General features: G+C 39.3%; 1 protein-coding gene across 5 annotated transcripts in view; it reads left to right on the forward strand.

The window, feature by feature from the left end:
- Positions 1 to 27193, forward strand: part of Etv1 (ETS variant transcription factor 1) — an 86551-nt gene that overhangs the window by 16836 nt on the left and 42522 nt on the right. The window contains exon 1 of one of the 5 annotated variants that reach the window (XM_059279400.1): positions 21991 to 22104. The exons of the other annotated variants lie outside the window; for them this stretch is intronic. The gene's annotated coding sequence lies outside the window, so the exon portion shown is untranslated. Of the gene's footprint in view, positions 1 to 21990; positions 22105 to 27193 lie in introns of those variants that run through there. 5 annotated transcript variants of the gene reach the window in all.

A 27193-nucleotide genomic window follows, 5' to 3' on the forward strand; every position in this document is an offset into this window, starting at 1 on the left:
CTGAGCAGCCACACCCACCATACTGTTACTTCCATCTTCTATCTCTTCTCTTCTGTCTCCTCCATCTTCTCCCCTAATGCCCCACAAGGATCCTCTGGAGGATACCTCTGGAATCTCCCCTCACCTTCTGCTGTTATTGGTGAAAAACACTGTTTAAATCGACGTGAAACTCTATAGAGAGTTCACATTGGAAAGACGAATGTTTTACAGATTCGTACTTTTATTTTTATTTATATTTTTAAGATAGGTCTTATAAGTTTCCAAGCCAGCCTCAAACTCACTATCGTGGATGATCATGGAGAATCTTGAACTTCTGGTTTTTCCTTCACCTCACAAATGCTGTGATTACAGGCATGCACCACCTCGCCTGGCTGAAACAAATGTGCCTCTGTAGTTCTGCTGTCTCTCTGAATGAAGAGACACTGCTGTCCAAGCTGGAAATTCTTGGTTTGCACTGTCCTTTCAGTTCTTTGCAAAACCCTGCAGTTACTGAGTTCATTCTGTCTCTTAGAAGCATCTCAAATCTCTGACCTGTGTCATCCCTGTCCCCTGGGCTTCTGGCCCCTCAGGCGGCAGCTGCCACAGAGGTTGGGAACAGGTTTGGAGGTTGGTTTTCTTGCCTGTGCTCCTTCCTTTCTTCCAGCCTGCCCTTTGCATCCACACACACTTGACTGGCCTTGTTAATTTTCTCCTTGCACCTCTGGCTGGACAAAGTCCCGAGGCTTGAGCGCTGCAGAAAATTGTTCTATAACCCAGGCCTCGACCTTCTTTTCAACTCAGCTCTTGACTCTTGTGCCTCCAGTTCTCTGTCCCCTCCAGCTGTCTCTACACCTTAATCGTTTTCACTTTTCAAGTCTTCAAGCATGACACAGTTTTTATGTCTCCTATTGCTTTAAAAGATTTCACTGTGAGCTTTCAGTGGTCTTAGTTCACACTGAATTCAGACTATATCTTGTCCATCTTTCTTGGCTCTTGCTGCTCTGTCTTACAGCGTTACCCTACAACACCATGTGTCTCGTATCTACTGGATTAGAGAATTGTAGATTTCTTCTTTTTCTTTCTTTTTTCTTTTTTTTAAGAGACATGGTCTCACTACTTACTATTCAGCCTGTGCTAGCCGGGAACTCAGTATGTAGACCAGACTATTTTCAAACTCACAGAGTTTGCCTCTGTCTGCCTCTGCCTTCCTTGTGCTGGCATTAAAGGGGTGAATCATCATACCTGGTCCAGGGATTGTGAGTTTCTTAAGAGTGAGGGTCATGTTATATTCAATGTGACTGGCACGTTACAGATGCACTAGAAGTAAAGACAGTTATCCTAATCGTCTTAATGTTACTTTAACCACTGAATATTGGCAGGTTAATGAGACTTTGAGACTTACAAGTGAAACATCTTTCTTTATAAAAGAAATGTAAACAAAGGGTAAACATAATTCTGAAATGGTTTAATAAAACTCAAGGCATAGTTTATTTCAAGTTTTAACTGATGTGACAAACTATTTGTTCAGCTAATTCTGTCCAGCTAATTTTACTTGCTGCTAAGAAGAGAACAAGACAGTGACTTGGAGAAAGGAGTAGAGTAGTTGGGCTTGGAGTGAAGGAAGGATTTCTTTGTAAAGATGCTCTCAGGAACTAGACTGGAGAGGTCATGTGGTCTCTGAAGAGCGTTCTGTCTGGGGATGCTCAGTGGGACAGGCTTTTACTTCTAGGAACAGGAAGAAACTGTTCACCCCAAATGCGACCAGTCATTCCTACATTTGCCCAAGATGAACACAGATAATTGTGTCCCCTTACAGACCTGCATGAAACAAGACATTTCTACACTTGTCTTTATTGCTACAGTCCTTTGGCAAAGCAAAGCTAGCCAAGTTAACAGCAAATTTTTTCTCTTTAGTCACACCATAGAGTATCCATGGGACTATGCCATATTTAAGTACAGACAGAAGGTAAGAGAAGAGAAATTTCAAAATTGTGAACACGTATAAAACTATAACCCTTGGGACTTCTAAAATATTTTCTGAACATTTCTTATTTTTATTGACAAAATATTTGAATTAGAAATCTGGAACCCAATGTTATGCTGTTGCTTGCTAATTTTTGAGAATTTCCAAACCTTGAAGCAAGGATAGCCATTAAAGCAAATAAAAGCAAATAACTTTTAATTAATTCATTCCAAGAAACAAATGATTCGAATACATTATTTGTTTTGTACCAATATGTTTCCATAACTTAGACATGTGTGGAAACACATAATCACTTTATGATATTCATAACTTTAGTGAGGAACTATTAATGTATCTCTCTAGAAAACAGACTTCGATGGGCATTTAAAATGTAATGAATGCATAGTTAGCAACGTGTCTCAGTGGATGAAGATACTTGCTTCCTGGTCTGAGGATCTGAGTTCTATTCCCAGGATACACATAACGGAAGGACAGAACTGACTCCCAAAGGATGTCCACATACACTGCATGTGTGCATGCACACACACACATACACACACACACACACACAAACACATATACACACACGCACCCATGTGCGCACACATACGCATGCACAGAATATCATTTGAATAATTAAAACTGCATAGATGAGTCTTTCTGTAGTACGTACAGGTGTACATATGAACTGAATTTTTTACAAATATGGATTTAAAATTATATCAGTCATATATCAACTCGCATTTTAAATGCTGTCATATCACAATAGTCTTTTAAAATCTACCCTTCATTTTGTTCATCATACAGCTATACATTATTTTTGTAGCTAGTTTTTTCTTTAGGTTACATTAGTCAGTTCAGTCTTTCTCAGTAGGGGTTTGCAGGATGGTCAATGCTCAGGGTTAGGTTTCACGTTCTCCCAGGATGTTCTCAGGAGCTCTGCAGCGTTCCCGGCGGGGCACATCTTGTAGCTCTGCCCTGTCATCTTACTCTCAAAGGGACAGTGGAATGCAAGGCAATTAGAACGATGACATTGGAGGAACAACCTAATATGTTTATGAAGCTAATTATTTTCAACCACTGTACTTTATCTGATAAGTGTAATAGAGTACTAGTGGAGCATCTACAATTAGTTAAGGCAGACAGTGTGCAGGGAATCGGTGATTTAAAAGCATTTTCTACATGATGATACCTTTGAATAAATGAAAGCCATAAGGAAATTTTTCCCAAGTTTTTTAAAACAACACCCACCTTGAGTTTTGGGGCAGTAGAGGAGGTGCATTTATAAGTTCTTGTTAGAAATCTGCTTCTTTTCTTGAAGGACAGATACTGGGGACAAGGCCAGGGCTTTGCATTAGCTGAACACACACTTTCTACCAGAGCTGTGTCGTGTGCCCATCTATCTATTTTCTAATAGTTCTGTGAAGACTCTCTCACTGACTAATTTGTTTGGGAAAATTCCACTTATGATTTATGTTTCTTAACTTTTTTGCCTTTCTAGTCATCTACAACTTTCTGCACCTGTTCCTTTCTATGCACACAGTGAGACCTTTGTAAAAAGCTTGCTTCTTACCGCTAGTCTCCACATCTTTCTCCTTCGACTAAATGCGGGGGTTTGACTGGCCAAGAGGACTTTGTGGTCTCCTTTCACTGCTTTGGCCAAAGAGAGAGGGTGTTCTCGGAGGAGTTCCGTCACCACCGTTGTAGACCATGAGTTTGTTAGTGTACTGTTGGCTCTTTCTCTTCTTTCTTTCCCCCTCCCCTCCCTTCCCCCTTCTCTCCTTAGGCAACAGACAAGATATACACAATGTTGGGGTACATAAAGTCATTCCCTGTGCCTCTAGTTCCTTATCTCAGAGTCCTTCCTAGAGATAAACATGTATTTCTCTCTTCTCTGGTTGTCTCCAGTGTCAGATACTAAGCAGATATTGAAGTCTCCATTTAACTGTATGAGCCTGGAGTTCTTACTTTCTTCTTTCTAAAACTGTATGTGTCTAGGTGTTCCACCTGCAAGTCTGTCTGTGCACCCATGTGGGTGCAGTGCCTGCCCTGGTCAGAAGAGGGCAGTGGATCCCTTGGGATTGGAGTTACAGATGGTTGTGAGGAGCCATGTGGGTGCTGGGAATTGAACCTGGGTCCTTTGGAAAACCAGCATGTTCTTTACTGTCTAGCCATGGCTTCAGCTCCCTTTTTTAGTTTTCTTTTTTGATGGGAAGAGTGTTTTATGCTGGTTTATGTTTTTGAGATGGCGTAGTTGGTTATGATAGGGAAGGTATGAAGGCAGGAGCATGGAGCTGCTTGATCAGCTCAGAGCATATTGAGAGCCAGAGGTGAATGCTCACTCTCATCTAGCTCTTTTCTCTTTCTATTTTTCTTTTTTCATTTTTTTATATTTTTGGTTGTGAGCCTAGCCTTTAACGGCTGAGCCATCTCTCCAGCCCTTTCATTTTTTTAAAGAGTTTGAGACAGGATCTTATGTAGACCATGCTGGACTTAAACTTGGTATGTAGTCAAAGATGACCTTAAAATCATAAACCCCAGCTGCGATTAGAGACATTAACTACCATGCCCAATTCTAGATTTCATCTCCTGCCTGTTAAGATAGATACAGACAAAGAAATGCTTTGGCTAAATTTTATTATTTTATCTTATAAGAGATAGGGAATTCTAGAACATGGCCTCCGAATCCCTGAGGGGTTGGTAGGTGATTCCCATGCAGGCCTAGCAGGGAGTGTAAGGTTGGACATTTTGCCTACCCTGTCATGTGCTCACCCAGAGCAAAGACAGCAACGTGGGTCTTCTGCAGTAAGCTGATGGTCCCTGATTCGAGATTATGTGTGTATCTAGACGTTATTATGCAGCCAACATGGCCAGTTTCTAACAATACCATCTAAATAGTGTATCATCCTTTTATTCCTTAAGCGTACTAGGAAATTACAAAATGTAGTTTGTATAAAATATTTTAAGATGTTTCTCTTTTGAAAGCTTTGCTGTAGTAAATGTATACTTTCCAATCCCAAAGCCTATATCTATTTACTTTTTCTTTCAGTTTTGAGAGTCATTGCTGACTCCAGTAGAGAACCATGAGTGGGTGAGCAGTGAATGTTCTGTGTTACTTAGAGAGAAGCAAGGCGCTGCTGCTGGCCCCACCCCATTGTGAGTTTTTCTAGCCAGGATTCTCATCCATAACAGCTCCGTCTGCTGTCGGTGCAGGTGTGACCCATGGCTGTCTCCACAGACAGCCCACCCGACACGCTTGGAAGAAGGCGGAAATCTTTGTTTGGTCCACGGTGGTTTCACAAGAGCTGCTTTTTCTAATCAAGGTAGAAACCTAATGACTAGTCTCCAGACACAGTATCACGATTGTGACGTGTCTTCTCCACTCTCAGAAGCTAAGCTAGGCTGCGCCTAGTTCTTAGATGGGGAAAAGCCACACAAACTCTGCCTTGCAAGCGTTTTTGTTTTAAGTGATATCAAAATCCACTGAGTCCAAGAGAAGAAATAAGACTAAACCTTGAGCATGTCACTCAAACTTGGCTTAACCGTGATATGGGAAAGAGCTGACTGGTTTCTTAGGCACAGGCCACATTTTGATCCTATGATAGTTTTTCCACACAAGAGAAAGGGTAACATCTGAATGTGGAGAAACGCATGCCTGAATTTTAAGGTGGATTTCAGAAAAAAAAGACATGAGATTAATGTAGAAGTAGAAATTACTATAAAGGGCTATATATTTATAACTGGAAAATTTCTTTAGTCTTGGTTTTAATGCACTCTCTAGAATTAAACAAAAACATTTGATTTTTCCCAGTTTCTTCTTACTAAGGTAGATAAGTCAGACATAATCCCAAGAGAAAAACTGAAAAGCAAGACTGTGAGGCTACCAGCCCTGAGGTTTGCTGTTCCGTTGTAGCTGAAGGTTGAAGGTGCTTGTTTCAGCCCAAGTTGTTAGCTTTGCTTTCCTCGTCTCCCTTTCCTTTCCTTTGCCCGGGATGCAGCAGCATGCTCTGGAAACTTCCTTCTAAAACATGGTCAAAGGAAGTATGGTAACAAGTACTTTCCACTCTTCCTGCCTACAATTAGTAACAAATTCTTTTAAGACAAGTGGTCGGTGACTTGCGTCTTTGATTGAAGTTCACTCAATATTAAATGGACATGTTGTTATGCCGCGACTGGATTACTAGGGATGAAACAATCTGGGTAGAGGAAGAGGGTGGAAACAGTTTGGTGTCCTGGTTCCAGAGTTTTGTCATGTATTCACAGTATCTGCTCCAGTCTTATTCACTGTTTGGTCTAGTATATGACATTTATTAGTACTTGAAAATATTTTTCACAAAATATGTAAATATCATCAAATCAGATGTAAACTGGAAACAGTCTGTGCTAAATGAGTGCATGGGTTCATTTATGTAGTTTTGTGTATTGGCTGTTTCTTAAGGATTTTTATTTCTGTGTTTCTCTCCCTTATTTCTATTTACCACAAGAAATACCCGCTTAGATTCATGGTACATATTTGTATTTGTCTGTTATTGGTTTCTCTTTCTCTCTCCCTTCCTTCCTCCCTTCCTTCCTTCCTTCCTTCCTTCCTTCCTTCCTTCCTTCCTTCCTTCCTTCCTTCTTTCCTTCCCTCCTCCCTCCCTCCCTCTCTCTCTCTCTCTCTCTCTCTCTCTCTCTCTCTCTCTCTCTCTCTCTTTCTCTCTCTTTCTTTCTTTCTTTCTTTCTTTCTTTCTTTCTTTCTTTCTCTCTTTCTTTCTTTCTTTCTTTTTTACCTGAGGCTTTGTGCTGTGTCTCACAAAGTAAGAATGTGGGTTTGATACTGTTGCTTTTTTAAATCTAATGAGTTATACTCTAAAATACTATTTGCATTTGACAATAGCTTAGGGGTATTATTAGTTATTGATTTAATTATTCATAAAATATTGTAAATGACTAGAGGAAAAATTCTGTTTATAGAATGCCTGGTGACACTTTAAACAGAAATAAATGCTTAGGTGAAATGGTTTTGTATGCAAGCTTTCAAATATTGTTTTATTTTATTGATACCAAGTCTCACTCTGTAGTCCTGGCTATCCTGGAACTCGATCTATAGACAAGGCTGGCCTGACACTCACAGAAATCCACCTGCCTCTGCCTCCCAAGTGCTGGCATTAAAAGCATTTAATAAAGGATGAGATAAGTGGATTAATGCCACGATACCTTGCTCAAATATTTAAAAATGGGATTTAACAAAGAACCCCTTTTGCTGTAGGTGATATATCAGGCCATTTAAAAACATGTATTTTACAGTTGCCTACAATTACACTTTTCTTTCTTTCTTTCTTTTTTTTTTTTGAGCTGAGGATCGAACCCAGGGCCTTGTGCTTGCTAGGCAAGCGCTCTACCACTGAGCTAAATCCCCAACCCCAATTACACTTTTCAATTGTGATACAAATGATTTTGGATCCTGTAGAAAAGTTTTGAATTATGATTCCTTCTTCCTTATCTCCTGCTTTTCAGGGGGATTTTGTATTTATATTTTGTTGTTGTTATTTTACTGAGGATTGAACTTGGGGTCTTGTGCATGGTAGGCGAATGGTCACACACTGAACTACAGACCGGAATCTATGCCTATATTTCTGCTAGTAATATTGAGATAATTGTGTTCTTACAAGTGCAGCCTGTATTCAGAGTATGTCAACCTGTGACTTTAAAGTATGAATAATATATTTTAATAGTGAAACAATTCTTAAATTCCTTGTTAGACAGAGTGTCGTGCAGCCAGTCTTGCTTTAAATTTGTTATGAGCTGAGGATGACCTTGATCTTCTGGTCTTGTTACCTTCGTCTGGCAAATGCTAATTCTGGCATTAAAAGCACACACCAGTATGTCCAGTTTACTTCTTTTTGCGAGATTTGGGTATGCTTTGGAATCTGCGACAAGTAGTCTACCAACTGAGCTCACGCTTTAGTCTTACTTGTATTGAGTACATGATATACCATAGGTTTATAAGATTGCAAGCTTATTTATTCAGCAAATATGATTTGAAGCCCTGTTTTGTGCCTGGTACGCGGTGAACAACCAGATCAAACATCTCTGCAATGGTAGCATGTCTGATCTTATTCCATCTTGTAGATAAATGTGGATCCTCCCCATTCCCATTTATGTTAAATTGTATGAGGGGAACTGTCTATGCATAGTAATTATTGTGTATTTTAATTTGGATCTATTACTGTATGCAGAAAAAGAGTGGCTAAGTCATGTCTCTTTAATTTTACATTTATTTCTACAAAGTGTATCTTGCACAAAGGAGTAATCCCTGGGTCTCCCAGCCAACAGCTCAGTGTTTGTAATCCAACCTCTTTGTGTTACACCAATAACTATCCTGTGGATTTTTAAAGATTATACACTGTAACTTGTAGTTTCTGGCTTTTTACTTTGGGTTTGTTTTGTTTTGTGCTTCAGAGCTGGAGATCAGACTGGGACCTTGTGCATGCTGTGTGCTTGGCAAATGTGTTACCTCTGAGCTACATCTGAGCTAATGTTAATTAAAATTCACAATTTCAATGTTCATTATTGCTGAGTACAGAATTCTGTTCTCTATGCTTGAGTCTATAGTTGTGCTTTTTGATCCATTTTGGATAGCACTTATTCTTCAATGTCTTAGACGTAGTAGCTTCTCTGTGTCAGTATGTGTTCATCTACATCCTGATTTGACTCCTCTTTTGATTGGCTTTTAGTGGATGGGTTATGTCCCTTCCATCTTTGTCTGAATCACACGCTCTAGGTCTTCACTGTGTATCGATTGGTTGAATGACTAAAGTCTTGGGTAGTTAGAATTTTTCTTTTTTAAACATTCAAGCATAGGTGACTTTAATTGTCAGAAATCTAATGTAAATATCTGCTTTAGTTTTCTGTTTCATTTTCCTATGAGGAATTATGGAGACTGCATGTATGCAACAGTAGAACTAGACCCTAGTTAACAGATTAGAGCCCTCTAATAAGTATTAATTTATACTTCTATCTTGAAATACATTTCCAAATAATCTCTCTTTAGTAGTGATACTGAGAATTTATTTGATATTGTTCTTGTTTTATTTAAAGAAAAATTAAGAAAGTATAACATCACCAAATGAGTAAAGTATGGGATGAATGACGTCATGCAGCTTGGCTCTCAGCTCCCAGTTGCTTAGTTTGTGTTAATCTTCCTTCTTGGATAACCAATCCTTAAACTACCTACAAATGTCAAAACTACTTCTACTTTGAGAACCAAACAAAACAAAACATACATGGCGAAGGCTATGAAAATTGCTGAATGGGAGAGTAACATGCATGAGTCCTTGAGCTGGAGTCCTGGCAAAACACACACACACACACACACACACACACACACACACACACCAAGACATTTATCATTAACAAAGATTGCTCGTACAGAGCATTGATTGTTTTGAAAATTTTTTTCATGAAGATCTGAAGAATTAAAAGAGACGTAGGTAAGGCCGAAGAAATCTTCTAGCAGGTGATAGGCCCTGGAAAGATACCCTGGGAACTCATTTGATTTAGTTGTGTAAACAAGATGGTAAGCTTGGTGTTTGCAAACTTCAGCTGTCATCTGGGAAGCTGTGCTTAGCTTTCACTGTCTTGAAGATTGTTTTTCTTGTTTATTCAAAATGTAAAGGATGTTTTTGAAAGTACAATGTACTTGCATGCTACTAATGCAGAGGTGTTGGTTTCTGAATTTAAAGAGGTCTGTGTGGGCCTTGGAGGTAGCAGCCACAGCAGCAGAGGCATTGAAGGGAATGCTAGAGGGCACCAGCTTGTGAGCCCAGTACTGTGGAAACTGAGGCAGGAGAACCACGAGTTCAAGAGTAGTCTGGGTTTCATGGCAAGACCTTGAATCAGAAGCAAAGAAGCAACAGAATCCAAAACAAGAACTAAGGGAGAGAGAAGGGGAGAGAGAAGGAAGGGAAAGAAAAATCAGCAAGCCTGCTGGGAGGACTGGAGCACACGTGAGTTCCAGTGTCTAGTAAATCAACTTTCGCTGGAGCCCAGAGCTTTGGTTTCAAATGATATTACAAGTTAATGATGTCAACATTTGAAGTTTAAAGATGAAATACTGAGGTCCAAAAGAGTTCTTGGGGTCTCTCTGGTTTTTAAAAGAAGATTGCATGCCCTTAGTTATGTTCTGGGGAAATAGAAAATAAAAAAAAATGTAAAACTTTTTTTTAATCAAAATTGTCTGTTTGTAATATTGGAATATGATAGTGCACATTTTCTTGTTTAAAAATTATTTTTATATTCTACTGCCTTGTAAGTACAAAAGTAAAATAGATGAAAAGATGAATCAATGCAGTTTATTGCTATGCCCAGCTTTTTTTTGTCTATTTCAATTATAATATATATATATATATATATATATATATATATATATAGTCTTAGTTAACTGTTATTTAGAGTATTTACATTAGCTGTGATCAAGACCTATTAACCCATTTTAGGTTCTAGATAAATTCAGATTAGAAGCATCCACTTTTCTCCACATTTTTCACTAAACTTTTCAACACTGACATTTAGTGCTGAAGCTTAAGAGGCTGTTTTGAGAGTTTCCTCTAGCTGCAGACTTGCCAGCCAAGGTTCTGTCAAACACTGTGAAGACCACAGGCCTCCCTTCCAGTGACCCCTTTCAGGAAGATGTATGGACAGCATTGACTGTGACTGCACGGTGTTCGCTTTCCCTTTGAAAGGGTGGTCACGCTGTGGAGTGAACTTTCATCGCTGGTTGAGGTTGTGTCCTCATGGACACAACAGCCTTACTCTGTTGATTGGATTTGACTTTCCATTCCTTGGCACAGGGCCAGACTGTCAGGTGATGCAGTTGTCATAGGCCTGCTGAGACAGCCACATAACTGGAGGACATTGCTCTGTTTTTTTTTCTGGATGTTTCTGCCAGTCTTAGATTTCTCCTATTGTGTTTTCTTCCAGGATAATCAAACAGTGTTTTCCTTTCTGAAAGCCCTGCTTTCATTCACTGTTTTATTGCAGATTAAAGGCTGGTACATTAGAAGGTTATCAGTTAATCAATAAGCTTCAGTTGTGCCATTTTGTGATGAAGATATCCATTGATCAAAGTGCAAATTTAGGTCCTGGGCTTTTAGATGGCAATTTCAGAAGGATAAGAGAGTTCTTGTGGAATGTATAGGCCTATCACAGGATTTGTATTTAGAAGTTGGGCATGAATTTATGCATATGTATAACATATACAAACCCATATATAAATGCCTCTTCTTGTGTGTAACATAAAATTACACTCACATCTCTTGTTTTGTGTTAAATCTTAATCATCAGCAACTCTTTCCACATATAAGTGTGTGTCTATGTGTGTATGTCTGTGTGTGCCTGTGTGTGTGTGTGTAGAGCAAGAGGAGGAAAAGGAGGAGGAGGAGGAGGAGGAGGAGGAGGAGGAGGAGGGAGAGAGAGAGAGAGAGAGAGATAGAGAGAGAGAGAGAGAAGAAAAAACCTTCACATACATATGGAAGGATAGTAACATTTTTTTGTGTGTGTTTAAGTATAGTATTGTAGTATCTTCTAAGCCTCTTGTGATTACAAACCTTGTAAATACGGTTTTATTCATATGAATTATATAGTTAAATGAACATGGATTTTAATAAGCTTTATCATTTTTATTTTCACCAAATTCAGTTTGTCCTTTTAATTACATCTGTACTGTGGCTTCTGTGGAAAGAGAAACAACTTAGGCAGATGTCCCTTCACAGTGCCAGGCATTGAGCTAGGTGCTAGGAACTAAGTCCTATACGTGTAGTTAGCACTGATCCTCGGCATGTGCTTGCCATCTAGAGTTTGAGGACCCTTTTTACATTTCACACCTGATTGACTTAGCAACGTGACTTCGGTAGGCAGGCATTCTTGTCAAGACTCACACTAGTTCACTTGCTCTCCGAGTCTCATGTAGGGCAGCATCAAGACTCACTTTAGAGCATTTTCTTTTCTGTAAATTGCTAGCTTGGCATTCACTGAGTTGTTGTTACTGTTTATGTGAGCAGGATGTATGTAAGTAAGTGTTTCTGATACATGCGTGTATGCATGCATACATTTACATGCTCATAAAATGCAGTAAAGGAAACAGAAAACAAGAAATGCATTTTCTTATTTATAGGATCCTTCTAATTCCTCCCGAATGGACAAAATAATGCATTCATAGAAAGCAAGGGTGGAGTAGACAGCATCCTGAGTTCCTTATTAATCTATGAAAATCTCTGTTCATGGGCTTTGAATTGGAGAAATGTGGTTAAGTCCTGTGTATACACAACTGCAGCCTCAGGAAGCCTGAGTGTTTGCTCAATAAAATAATGATGCTCCCCAAAGAGAATTCAGAGTTCTAGTTTGGACACTGTTGATCTTTGGGCAATGTATAATTAGGACAACACGTTTGCTAATATTTGCTAAAATTAATTGAATGCCACATTTGTTATCATATTTTACATGAAACTGCTTTTAAAAGTTCTTTTTCTGCTACATGTAGGGTTGATGCTGTAGACACTGGAACCATGTACTATAATCGTCATGGTTTTCCCACCTAGGAATCAGAATGCAGTGTCCTGTCCCTGGACATCTGTGTTTAAATCTCCATTGTTGAATATATGTGACCTGGTACAAGTAACTTAAGATCATTGTGACTTAGTTATCTCATGCATTAAAAAGGACTAGGTACTACCATATGATGAGTGGCCCAGATATAACATGAGAATATATTTGTGTGTTTCTGTAACATTGCATGTGTTTATATGAAATCTATCCAAGTTTGGGACATAGAAAACAAACACCATCTAAACTTTTATCTTGCATAAAAATATAGTGTGTGAACTATCTCGAACTTACTATTCATATTATTAAGTGAGTTCATTGCGATCAACTTATCACTTTGCACTATATATTTTGTTTGCTTGTCCATGTCCTCAGGACTGGCATGTACAACTCATAGTCTTTAGGCCACACCTGCAAATACTGTAAAATGGTTGCCAGAACAGTGAGTGGCCCTTTTGGTTGATCACACTAAGTAACTCAGGTCTTATTAAGTTACTGTTAAGTGACCCTGAGAAGAAACTCAGAAATATTGTTTCAGACCAGCTGACACACTCATTGATCATGGGAATGGATAAATAGAAAGTTCAGCTAGACCATTCTGGTTCTTGTGATACAGACAGTTATAGGATTTGCTAGCTTTTTATGTTTCAGATTAAGAATTCTGGTTGATCAAGGACATACTGATTTGTGGGTCTAGTAAAACTGCCCACATCTTCAGTGTTTTTGTTGATTTTGAAGTTGACGTATTCATTGAGGGAAAAAAGTGTTAATTTTTCAATTAAGATGCAACCTTTTCAATGCAATGCATAATAATTATAGCATTCACTCAACCTGAAGAAAAACGTTTTTACCAGTTAAACAGTAATAATCAAGACGAGAACTACATCAGAAGGGTGTTAATTTTATGATCATCTCTATTTAAATAATAAAAAATCCACAGGACCTTTGCTGGGGTACTATTCCTTTAGGTGGTATTGCACTTTACATGCAGCCTCCATGAAAGACACTTAAAAGCAATTGGCTGCTGACATTGTGGGTGGCCAAAGATCACCCTTGTAAAATAGATACTTTCCAGCTGCTGAAGAGTCACTTGCTTCAACAGGACTAGATGATGAGTATCAGTGATGGCTCTTAACAGCCTTAGGGAGGATCACCAATCACCGGAAAGAAAGCAACTTAGATTTGAAGTTCCGACAATTGGCGTTTGCATGCTGAATATGTTTAAGAGTGCACGCTAGTTTTCCTGCCTGCCAAATGGAAAAGCTAGCATTCAAGGACTATTTAGCCTCGAAGGAGGATCTCGAAACAGCTACGAGCTTAGAAAGAGCGACACACCTGTCAGTGCAGCATGCACAGATCCAAAATTAGCCCTGGACTTACCACTTCTTTCCAGTTTTCTAAATAAAAGGTGAAAGTAGTTGGGTGAATAGGAGGAGTGACGGTGCTGCGTTTTGTCAGGATTTTAGCACCTAGTCTGGAAAAACTCTGTGGAAATTTGACGATACCAGTATCTATATAGATATTCAACATGAATTATTTTGAAGGTCAGAGAATTTCATAAGATACATTCATAACAATGAAGAATTAGGTAGTGATGCCAATAGTACAGTTGAAAAAAAATGTGAGGTGATTGTGTTTGATTGCTGTGGCAATCAAAGACTATTTTCTGATGTCATTCCTGGTATACATGTGAGTAGCATACCTTCCTAGGCTGGTGTAATTCTTATTAGAGATCAGCTCCACTACCCGTGAAATGGAGCAAGTACTACAGCTCTAACAGCAAGTAAATTCCGAATTTAAGAAAGACCCTGTTCTCTGTCTGTGCTGCAGTGTTGTCTGAGCACAGTGTTCTAAGTGTTTTCTTTATTATCTTCATGGTTGCCAATGGAGTAATAGCAACAGTAACAACAACAAAATCGTTTCCTCAAGAACTCACCATTTTTAAGTCAATTTGAAGTTATTGGTTTTACTTGCATGATTAGAATACCAGTTATTCATTTATATGAGAAATAGTTTTTACATAAAAAATCTTGATTCTTGCCTTCAGAAAGCATTTAGAGAAGCTTGAAGAAAGAATAGAGGCTTGTTCAAAATATTTAAATAACAGTAGGGTGGGTTAAGTTCAGAGAACAATGAAGTCCAGCAAGTCAGGCTCAATTCCCCCTTTACTTCTTTCTTTTTATTTTGTCTGTTTGTGTGTATGGGTACATGTACCGGTGTGCCATGACTCACAAATGGGGTTCAGAGGGAGTTGTGAGAGTCAGTTCTTTCTCTCTATTATGTTGGTTATAGAGACTGAACTCAGTTTTTCAGACTTGGGAGCAAGCTAAGCCATTATGCCACCTCTACTACTATGATCTCAGTGTGTCACTAAACAGTGTTCCATTGCTCCCATCTCTGCATCTTCCAAAGGGTGAGGACAGGAAGGATGGAACGAGGATAACTTTTTTATTATTACTACAACTACTATGATATTCACAATAAAACCCAACGACAGGTTGCTGGTATACAACCTAAGTTCTCTACTTTGTTGTTTTTTGTTTCTTCCTATTCAAGACATCAATACACATTGGAAAGCCTCATGAAGAAATTGAAGCATGCTCTTCAACTATAAAGCAGGTTTATAGGCAATTAGAAATGACATGAACCTAGGGATTACCTACCCATTATGTTTGTACTTGCTGGACACTAATAGCTCTTGCTTAAGGCTCACTGGGTGTTGGGTCTTCTTCTAAGCACTCTATGTATCTTAAGGCATCTGATTTTTCACAACAACCTAATTTAGTAGAAACTACCATGTCCTGTTTTATGTTGATTTTTTTTGAGGGATAAAATTATGTTAGAGAGAAGTTAAGTGTGGGTAACCATGACCAGCTATAGGTAGATCTTCCTGGAGAATTATTCTTTTTTTTTTTTCTTTTTTTTTTTTTTTTGAGACAGGATTTCTCTGTGTAGCTTTGCACCTTTCCTGGAACTCCCTCTGTAGACCAGGCTGGCCTCGAACTCACAGAGATCTGCCTGACTCTGCCTCCCAAGTGCTGGGATTAAAGGTGTGTGCCACCACCACCCGACTGAGAATTACTCTTAATCAATGCCCATTAGAGATTTCTAAAGCAAAGCAGTTTGGTCAAGTGGTGCTAAATACTGACAGAAGTAGATTAAGATAGCTAAATAGTGACAGGCCTCTTGGCAGAGAATTTTCAATATGTTTGTGCTAGCCACTCATTTTGTAATAAAGGGAAGGTCTTCGGGGTAGATGAAGACCAGGTGTTAGCACTGCTGATAGGCAAGTATGTTTCCTGCGTTTCAGAGAGGATAGACGCAGTGTCTGAATAGAGAGAAGGGTGTTAGATGAGGGGGAAAGGCAGGTATAAGATTCATAGGTGGGAATAAGTAAAATTCTGTGGACTAGCAAAACTACATCAGATGCATTTGGAATTTATTTGATGGACAAGTGAACCTGGAAATTTCTCAGGATGAAGTGAGCTAATCACAGTATTGAAAAAGAGCAACAATAAAACCAAAGATTTTCTTTCAAGTGTATTTTAGCATATCAGCACATTTGTACTCAATTAACCATATTTCTAAAAATACATATTAAATAACGAATATACTTTGGGAATTTTATAATTTATTTTGGCATCTGATGTGATAGTTCAAAAAAGTATGCACTGGCTAAAACTCATGCTTGTATAGTAAGGGGAGAGGAGAAGTGGGCCCATCCTATGTACACCTTCAATTTACAAAGCTCTACTTACTTCAAAAGGGCCAGGAGGAGAATGCAAAACAGCCTATTTTATTTGGAATCCTATGATTGTTTTGCAGCTGGTATCCATGTGCTTTTTCAAAGCTTATCTTTTTTCTATCCTTTTTTATTTACACATTTGGAAGCAGAGCAGAGTGCTCTCTTGTCTTCATATTTTTTAGTTTCTTGGAATTATCAATTATAAAAAGGACTGTATCACACACACACACACACACACACACACACACACACACACACACACACACCCCTTTAAGTGCTAGTATAAGCTTCTGAATCTGTCAGCTGGCTCTAGCATTTTATGCACCTAATGGCCCCTTACATCTGGAGACAGCAAAAGACTGGGGTGATGATTTGGGGGGAAAACCAAAAGGGAAATGTAGGGAGGAAAAGCCATTCTGTCCACAATCTCCTATATCATGTTGTGTTGGTAAACAAAAAGGATAGTTGTCACTCTGTTTGATCACTAATTTATAGGAAAATGATATGCCCATAGTCATGACCTACACTAGTCATTATATTGTCTAATCTAGCATGTAAGAGTCTCAAAAGACTAAAGTTAAGTTAAGAAGGTTGACATAGCAATGAATATAATTTTGAAAGTTTTAAAGAAGGCAGCTAAACATTAGAATACTTCAATGTTTAGATATGTTACTTAGGCCTTATCTAATAACAAACACATTATTGCATTTGGAAATTCAGAAGCTGCTAGTAAGAAATATTTTTATGAGTGAACATTTTGGGAAAATAAAGTTTTTTGTAGAAGTTATTTTCCAGTTAGTGCCCCTATATCACCGAATAACAGAAAATCTTGCTTTGTGTTTTCCATTTCGGATAGTTCCTGGACACCGTGGCTACATTGCTATGCTCTATGCTCCACAGTTTGTGTCTAATGCTGTAATTTAATTTATTCTGCTTTGCAGTTAGCAAGTCAAAGTAAAAAAAAAAAAAAAAAAAAAAAAAAACATTGGAGTGTTGCCATGACACTTTTGCTGTGTAGTTAACTGAGTGGCAGGTGACGCGCCTCTGTTCCCCTTGGATCTGGCTCCGTTCCTAATGGCGCTCACTATGTGGAGTAGCCCTCTACTGCAGCCACGGGAGACTTGTGGGTATTGTGTCAGGAAGGCCCTAGAGCAGAACAGAAGGGATAAGAGTCCTTTGAACTGGCCTCTGAGAATTGACATCAGTCAAGTATAATACAATTCTAAAAGTAATTTTCTATATATTTTGTAGAGGACTCTGATTCTATAAGCAGAGCAAAAATTAAGAACATTTCATAGGTCATAAGCATAGGCAATAATTAGTATATGGGTAACTATTGGTTATAAATTCCAGGTACTCCAACTGTTACACAAGATCATATCATCTAAGTCAAATATAATCATAATTTTGTGTAAATGTCTTGTTATATTGCTGTAAGGTACTGAAATCTGCTTTAATAAGCTAAATATCCATGACTAGAGTGCTTCTAAGTAAATACTCATTCTCAAGATTGTGAAGGTGGATGAGAGTTCTCTCTTAAATCCCTCTTGAAATACTGTAACATGACCTGGTACCTTTGTGATTTTAACTCTCAGCTGGATTCCACTTTAAAGTGAGAGATTTGTTCTTGCAGAAAAAAACAAGTAAAAAGAGTGAATATGTCAAAGCAATTGCAAAAACTGTTTACAAAAATGTAGCAGTGTTCTGGAATTATCTATTTCAGTATCAGTTTTCTTGGAGTCTAATATGTCCTTTAGCTATGGAAATGTGAGCCCTGTGTTTGCTGATTGTTTACAGTTTGTTCTTACAATGCTTGCAAAGTCAGATTCTTATGTAAGTGTCTGTCCAGTGCTGATGTAGCAGTGCTGATGTAGTGGTTATGGCGAAGCCTATCAAAGTCTTTATTGTTGGGTTTCCTTTGTCATTGTGTTGGATTCCTTTGCTTCCTGTTTCAGTTGCATAGGCTGGACTTGTCATTTTGGTGTCACTCTTGTGCAGTAGATGTTACTGTTGATGATTAAAAACGATGAAATGGGGGAACTGCTTGACTAAAGAATGTGGTCCTCCCAGCTCTACTCTCTTACCTGTCTCACAGTTCGTTTTTTTTGTGAGGCTGTTCTCTAGCTGTGTGTTTGAGACCTGTTCTTGCTACATAGCCGTGTTGGCCTCAGACACTAACTAAGTCCTGCTTCTTCAGCTTCCGGCAGGCGCGAGAGCATGGAGGAGAACCACCTGCCCGGATTGTTCATTTTTTTTAAGATTTATTTTATTTAATGTGTATGAATGTTTTGCCTGCATGTATGTTTATGTTCCACACGTTTGGTATCTGTAGAGACCAAAAGTGGGGTATCAGAACCCCCAGAATTGAAGTTACAGACAGTTGTGAGCACCATCTGGGTGCTGGGAACCAAACTCAGGTCCTCTCCGAGGGCAGCCAGTGCTTTTAAATGCTAAGCCATCTCTCCTGCCCCTTTAGGCAGTTCTCAGTCTGATAGCGTTACAGAAAAATGTTTTGAGGTAGTAAATGCTTCGTGTAAAAGCATTTCTATAAGAGTGGTGACATACACACCCTCACGCAACAGTGACTTAAACATTACAAAGCCTTTTATTTTATTCATTCTTATTATGTATCTATTATTTAATGTGTGCGCATGTGCATGCCTCACACATGTGTGGAGGCTGTCAGAAGACAGCTTGTGGGAGTCAGTTCTCTCACTACATGAGTCCTCTACAGAACTGAGACCACCAGCCCGGGTGGAGGGCACCTGTACCTGCTCAGCCATCTCAGCCACCTGTTACGAGACATTGTGAAGGACCTTTCTCAAATTTATTTTAGTATATAAATTACACGTATGTTGTGTTAAGTTAATAGTTATTTTAAATAAAATGCACTCAGAGTATTTACCTGAGTCAGAATTAACAGCTGTAATGTGGCCGGGTGACAGGTCATTTCTGAAGAAGGTGTTTCTTGTCAGGGAGATCGCCAGGTTTCCTTCGTGATCACTGTGTCTTTGTTATTTTGGCAGCCAGTGAAGTTTTATTGGTATTTACTGAAAGGTATTTTTTTTTGGGCTCTAGCCAGCTGGCTTTCTTTTTTCCGGGCAAACTTTCTTAGCTCTGGTATTGAGAACATGTTTTCAGCTTTGATTGTCTACTGTTGGGGTCTTTTTGAACAAGGAGCCGAGTGACTAATGTTTGAATTGATGTCAATCATGTCCTTTGTTGGGTCACACAGAAATGCTGCAGGTGTGCTGCAGCCCCAGGAGCTCTGCTCCGTACTTACTCCACAGATCATTTTGGTGCTAAAATGGTCAATTTAAGACTATGCAAATTGCAGGCTTTATTTTCCCCCCACACAGATGAAAAGAAAGGCATGTGAACTTATTAATCAAAGACAAGGATTCAGTAGCTTACAAAGAAGTAGAATTATACAAGTAGTAATGAGTTACCAAGTAACCAAAAGATCATTTGGAGGAGGTACATATGAAAACAGTCAGTGCAAAAAAATATCTAAAGTAAGAGAATAATAAAAGTTTGTTAGACTTGCGTATGTTGTACATTATAGAAAGGAATGTCAGGCTCTCCCCCGTCCCACTCACCTCCCCCTCCCTGAGCCATAGACCCTGCCTCTTATTCCTGGGTTTATTTGAAGCCTTGTCCAAATCATGCTAATGTGTGTGAGATGACTTCTAAAATTATAGTCGTACTGCTCTGCTTCTGAAGCCTTCAGTGAGTGAATTCACTTAAACATGCGTTTGTTTCCTACCTTCCGTCAGTGCATTTAATACTGAAAAATAGCTTATGTTCTCCTTCAGAAAAATACTGGCTGCTTGTAAACATTTTTGATGCATATTTATTCATTTGTGTGAATGTGTGTGTGTGTGTGTGTGTGTGTGTGTGTGTGTGTGTGTGTGTGTACCCATGCCACTGCATGCATATGGATGTCAGAGGACAGCCTATGGGAGTTCTCTTCTCTGTGTGAGTCTTGGGGATTGAACTCAGATCCTCAGGCTTGGTGGTAGGCGCCTTTACAAGCGAGCCATTTTGCTCAGCCTGACTGCATGTTTTTTGTGAGTAAAACTTACAAGCCCCAAGAACTGTTGTTTGCTATCTATTCCGCAGGGACAGGCATGTTAGGATTTGGCAGGCTTTTGGAGTAATGTAATATTATCTTAATTTTGTTTTGCATATTACTATGGCCCATAGTTAAAGTAATTACTGTGAAATTTTAGGTTAGATTTTCTGTGTTCATGAGTTAATTAAAAGGGAAAATTGAAGGTCACATTAATCACTTGTCACTTTTAAGCAATACAATTTTGATGTTATCATTTGCATTTAGTGTTTTCTTTTGTGTATTATCTACTTTCTTTACTCTTTTCCTTCCTTCCTTCCTTTTTTTATAGCAGGGTATTTTGAAGAACAGATTTACACCCTTTTATCAAGCTATTTGTTCGAAAACTGTCCTCATTACCTACTGAGGGTAGCACCCTAAGATTTGCTCTAGAGGCTGGAGGAGGTTGGAGTGCCGGGTTCCTTGTGAAAGGAGGTGGTTTTCATGATTGTACAGTGGTGAGGCCAGAGCACCCCTCATGTCTGGATACACAGGCCCATGTGCTATAACAATCTTCAGAGATTCTTCATGCAGGACGGAGAGACACCAGGAAGTATTTGAATCTTCCAGGCTATGCCCAGCTAAGAATAATAACTTACTTCCTAGTCATTCCCAGATACCTGCTACCTATCATTTGAAAGGAACTACAGATGAGGATGCATAGAAGTCATCTTTCTTTTGGGGATTTTGCAGGTCTTCAAGAGTATCTTTTTTAAAGCCCAGTGGGGCGGATTCAATAGACGAGTACTTTCTGGGTTCAGAAAAGTCGGGGTTAGGACTTCATTAAGCAGGAAGCTCTAGGGAGGTGGATTTGGATGGCTTTTCTCATTTGGGAACTTCATTTCGATTGATTAGATCTGTTTCTCAAATAGCTGCATCTTGTTGGGTTTGCTCTGCCAGTTGGATGTGGAGTGCTGTGTGTTTGGGCTCACGGCACAGAACTGGTTTCCAAAAACCAGTGTCGTGCTGCTTTCCACCTACTGGACCAGTAGGGGTGGGGAGATCTGACTCAAAGCCAGTGCAAAATGCAAAAGTGTTTCGATTTGGATCATTCCTCCATTAGAACTTCCTTTCCATGTTCCTACCCTTTTCCAGATAGAAGAACCTGTTCCTCCCAGGGTACTCTTGCTGGCAATTAGCCTGGGAAGGTGAGGATCATTTAGTACTACTGAGCTGAACAGCCATTATATGAAGTCTGGGCTATAAACTTAGAGGAGTGAATCAACACATTGTGTATTCAGTCTCTTTATTTTTCAATTAATGATGCTTTTAAAATTAGGAAAATACCTTTCTGTTTTTGATATGGCTTTTTGTTTTATTAGTATAATAACATCTTACTTTCCCATATCAACCAGAAAGTAGGTGGTCCATGTAATCTAATTTAAAAGAGATTTAAAACACCTTTGAAAACAGTGAGTGCTTTAAAATGTCAACCATATTGCCTGCGCAGCTTTCTCATGTGCATTATGTACCTTCCTTGCTTAAATACAGTATTAGTACCTGATTTTACTTTTTTATAGTTATTAAGGTTCATTGCAAATGTGAGTTACTATTATTTCCACAGTGCAAAACACCTGGGGCAGAGTCCAGTGCCCATGTTCGTAATATGGCCCCAGAGAAACATATGCCCTGAAGTCTTGTATCAGATCTTTGCCATTTTTTCTCTTATGTCTGCTCAGCAGTAAGTCTGCTACTTCTCCTTGCTGCCTGAGGAAGGCCTGACAGGTATGAGCCATTAACATAATATTTATGGTTAGGGCTGGTGTGTGTGTGTGTGTGTGTGTGTGTGTGTGTGTGTGTGTGTGTGTGTATGACAGGTAAAAATATAGATAGGTAGATAGATAGATAGATAGATAGATAGATAGATAGATAGATAGAAAGTGAGTATGAACATACATGCCAGCATGTGGACACACAATGACTACGTGTTATATAAGGGACAAGGTACTCATATGCCTAGCAGATAAGTAGGTGAAGTGAACTAAATGCAGATGTTGCTGGAGACTGGGATGGGAGCAGAAGAGAGTGTGTCAAACATAAAAACCCAGGTCTTGGCAGAAGGGATCAGCTGATATGGCTTAGTCAACTACTGACCTGTATTTCATGGTGGGATGTTGACCACCACGAGTGACATAGTTCTGTTGTTATTATTCCTTTCTGGAGAATTCTTAATTTTGAACTTTTAAAGCATAAAAATAATTTGAATCTGATATGTTAAATTTATCACAAGTAACCAGATGTAGTTGAAACCAATGAAAAGTTGGCGACTGATTGAGATCATCAGAGCTGGTAGGAAAAGTCATTTTAGTCAAGTGAGAGAAGTCCACTTTGCATGCCCACCATTTTCTGAGGTGAGGGGTAACACATTTAAACTCAGAATACATTCCCATTGTGTTCTGTTATGGTACTGTAATGGTGCTTTGCAATGTATAGAAAGTTGCATTAGTGAGTCTACTTTTGAGGAAGAGCTGCCCCCGGAGGTCAAGCTCCACCAAGAGGTCCATTCTGCAGACTGTGAGGATTCTGGGTTTCTAGTTCAGCTTTGCCTTCAGGTCCTCAGTCTGTGGACAAGTGATGCTGGATGGGGGTGTGAGTTCTAGGGTCACCGTTACCTCCAGGACCTTGTCACGTGTGATCTCTTCTTTGTTCGGGAATTATTCAGAAACCTGTGCGGCAGAGAGCACACTCACTGCTGCTGATAGGAGTCACTGAAGGCTTAGATCCCTCTCCTAGGAAATGTATGACTCCACCCAGATTTCCTGCTGACAGCAGGTGTCGGCTGTGCCCCGAGCTGACCCTTCTGTTCTCTCAGAATCTTCTTCATAGTGTTCTTGTATTCAGAGGGTTCTGAAGATTAAACCAACACTGTCTCAGTCTCAACACTTTGAACATATGTAACATCACCTTGAATTTAAAAATTCTGAGGTTCAGAAAACAATGGTTATTTCTCACGATGACTAAACATCTTTTAAGTTGTTAAAACGTCGAGGGGCCCGCTACACAGTGGATTTCTGTGAACCAGCAATATCCCCTTAAAATTTTTGTGTCATTTTATAACTGTTTAAAGAATCTTATTTAGGAAAGAAATGGATATCATGTTGCCGTGCAATGGCCCGAATTTCTGTCTCAGAGATATTATAGGTGAATGTATTTCCAGATGCTGCAAACAATGGAAAATCATGAAAGCTCAGATCAGGGTTCCTGCCCTTAAATGTGTTTCAGTTTGCATTTTGATAGCAGTTTAGAAATGTTATCACTTGTTTTGTCACAGACATAATTCATATCTTTCTTCAGGCACTGTAAACAAGAGAAATGGTTTAATGGCCCCATAAAGGCACTCTGCTGATAGCTCAGATTAGGCTCTTTAGTAATGGATGTCAGGGTGTGTGTGTGTGTGTGTGTGTGTGTGTGTGTGTGTGTGTGTGTGTGTGTGTGTGTGTGCTGTAGGGCAGGGAGAGCCTGAAGAGGTAAATGCACTGAGAAAGAATCTTTTGAGAGGCTCAGATGGAGCTCAAGGACGCTCTGAGCTTCTCTGCTTTGCAAGGTGTATTTACAGAACATATGACATTATTGTCCTTACTTGTGTAAGCCTTCCCCTTTGCTTCTGAAATTTAACGGAACACTAATTGAGGTCATTGCCATCCATTTATCACCTGAACTTGAAGTGATACCAACTTAAAGTGAATGTTTCATCTATGAGTGTACTCCTAACTACATATATTTGTGTAAAAGGCTGCATGCATTTTTCATGGGGTACTTGTATCTGGTCTTAAATAATCTAATTTATGTATACCATTTATTTTTTCACCTTCTACAAAGGTTTTCCCTCCTCCAAACCACTTCCATAGCCAAGTAATTTTTTTCCATAAGCACTTTGATGTCTACAACATGATTTGTTTTTCTTTTGACTTTTTCAGTTATATTTTCTAGACAGGTGTACAAAATTCTGCATGTTATATGTCCCCCTGGTCTAAGTAAGTGCTCTGAAATTCCTCATGCCTCATAAATTTGTAGCGTTTTAGTCTCATTTGGGTGCCATTTTTCACCAGCTTGTGTGTATAGCGCAGTGAATTGATTCTGAGAGGCCACACAAAGTGTTAACAGATTCCAGAGACCTTGTGGACTAGGGTAGCAGTGGATGTGAGCACACATCACGCTGCCAGCTTCCCATGGTTGCTATCTCCCTTGTCACTATAGATCCCGATCTCAAGCAAGGGTCAGCAAGCTGTTCTCTGGAAAGAGTCAGAGCGTCAAGGTTTAGGCTTCTCAGATCCGCTGGTCATGACGACTCAAGTTAGCCACATGGCTCAAACTAGACAGACTGTCCACCAATGAATAGGATGGGAAAGAGCTGTATTAGAAATGCATTTATGACATCAGGTTGTAAGTTGTAGGTGACCACAGCCTTTCATTTAAGAAGTCTTCAAGTATCATATAGTAGACTATCCTAAACATCATACTTTTTTTTGGTTTTATTTTCTTAATAGGCCAGAAGTCTAAGTACCAGGGTGAGGAGAGTCTTGTGAGGAAGCTGCAGTCCTGGCTTATAGCCCTTGAAAATTGTAGATTTGGCCAGGCAGTGGGGGCGCAGGCCTTTAATCCCAGCACTCGGGAGGCAGAGGCAGGTGGATCTCTGTGAATGGAGGCCAGCCTGGTCTACAGAGTGAGTTCCAGGACAGGCAGGCTACACAGAGAAACCCTGTCTTGAAAAACCAAAAAAAAAAAAAAAAAGAGAGAATTGTAGATTTGTTTCAAAGACCAGGTTCTCTTTTGAGAAGAACTAAAAATAAATGTTTTTTCTCCTAAGGTAATTGTTTTATATTCATAGAAATTACTCTTCTGTTTTACTCTTAGAAGAATTAAGGGATTAAAAAAAAGGGAAAGGTCAAAGCCAAGCCCACTTACTGCTTATTTACATTTTCTATCCGTGTCTAGAAAGAGACTTGCGTGTCATTTGTGACGTTTTGGTTATCCTAGGGTAGGGAAAGTTTGCAGGGTGAGAGAGCACCATCGTGGCTTTGGTGTCATATGAGCAGTGTGAAATTTAAATGTCTTTGGTCTCAGGAATAAATTGAAAGAAGGCAGAATGCCTAAAACAAACACAAATGCTCTGAGAAGTTTCTGCATTTAGATACAAGTGCCAAGAATCTATTAGGAAGGTCATGCATACAGCTGTGTGTATCACACACACATGAATTAATCAAACAGAAGGAATATAGAACAGCCTAAGATCTTCACTAGAGGAAATATTTTTTAGAAATCTAAATAAAACTCTGGTTAGCCCCATATGTGCACTTGGCGGTATGAAGTCATCTTGTCCAGCACCTGCACTCACTCCATAGTTCCCTGTTGCTTTCTCGCTCTCAGCACCTACCGTTGCACCTGGGGCCCAGGAGATACAGAAATTACCTAAGGAAGGAAAGGCTCAGCGATACCTGATGTGATTCTAGATAATGGTGGAGTGTGCTCGTCAACAAGAAACATTATAAGTGCAAGTACAAACAAATTTGAATTTTATTGCCACCCAAATCCCAAGGTTCTTTAAAACAATTGTTTATTTGTTATAAATTTTTAAAGCACGGTCTCTTGTAGCCCAGGCTGGCCTTTAGACCTTAAACATCTGATCCTTTTGCTTCCACTCCCAGTGCTGGGATTATAGGCATGTAATAATACTTCAATTTTTAAACTATGTGTGCTTTATGTGTGGATGTTTTGCCTCCATGCATGTCTGTGAACGTATATGCTTGGTGCCTGGGAGCGTCAGAAGAGGACATCAGATCCACTGGAACTAGAGCTACAAATGGTCATGAACCACCTTGTAGGTGATGGGAATCAAACCAAGGTCCTCTGCAGGAGCAAGAGGTCCTCTTAAACACTGAGTCATCTCTCCAGCCCAAAACTAAGTCTTAACCTGCTATAATATAGTCTTAGATCTTTACCAAGACAGCATGCTTACACTTCTTTATGACTATGTTAGCTTGCTATTTCTGTGACTAAATACCCAATAAAACAAAAAGTAGAAAGATTTATTTTGGCTAATGGCTTTGGAGATTTGAGGTGGCGGGGCTATGCTTCTTTTATCTGCAGTACACAATGTATCATGCCACAGAGACTTCTTTTTTTTTTTTTTTTTTTTTTTTTTCAGAGCTGAGGATCAAACCCAGGGCCTTGCACTTGCTAGGCAAGTGCTCTACCACTGAGCTAAATCCCCAACCTTCTTAATCTAGGAAGAAAAAGAGGCACCGGTGTCTCGAAGTTTACTCCAACAACCTTCCACTATGTCTTACCTCCTAAAGGGTCCCTCTCTTCACCACAATGCCTCAAACTGGGCACCAACACTTCAACATCTGAGCATTTGATTGACAGTCAAGTCCAACCTTAAAACCACAGCAGCAACAAAAGCTACCAAACTGGAATAGTCCTAGTAGAAGCTGTGGTGGTTCTTTGAAGATCATAAAATATCATGTAAATTTGAGTTACTTTCAAACATGGTTGCCGTTTCCCATTAGAGTTCTAAACAGAACCATACACAGAAACTCCATCTATTTGTGGATGAGGGTTTAGTGGATAGCTATAACAAACATGGTCTGTTCTCAGCAGAAGGTTACAGGGAATGCCTTATTGTCATGATTATGAAAGTATTCTCCTGAGAGAATTTAATACATTCTCTCTACCTACATGTTACTTTATATTGTGTTTTTGCACAATCAAAGATGTGCTTTTAAAGTAGCATCCGTGCTCTTGGAAAGCCAAGGGTGTCTCGGTACTTCTGTAGTGTTTTGACTGAACTGTTTCTCTTTCTAAGATGTAGGTA

Source organism: Peromyscus eremicus, chromosome 14, assembly GCF_949786415.1.
Source record: "Peromyscus eremicus chromosome 14, PerEre_H2_v1, whole genome shotgun sequence".
NCBI classification, from domain to species: domain Eukaryota; kingdom Metazoa; phylum Chordata; class Mammalia; order Rodentia; family Cricetidae; genus Peromyscus; species Peromyscus eremicus.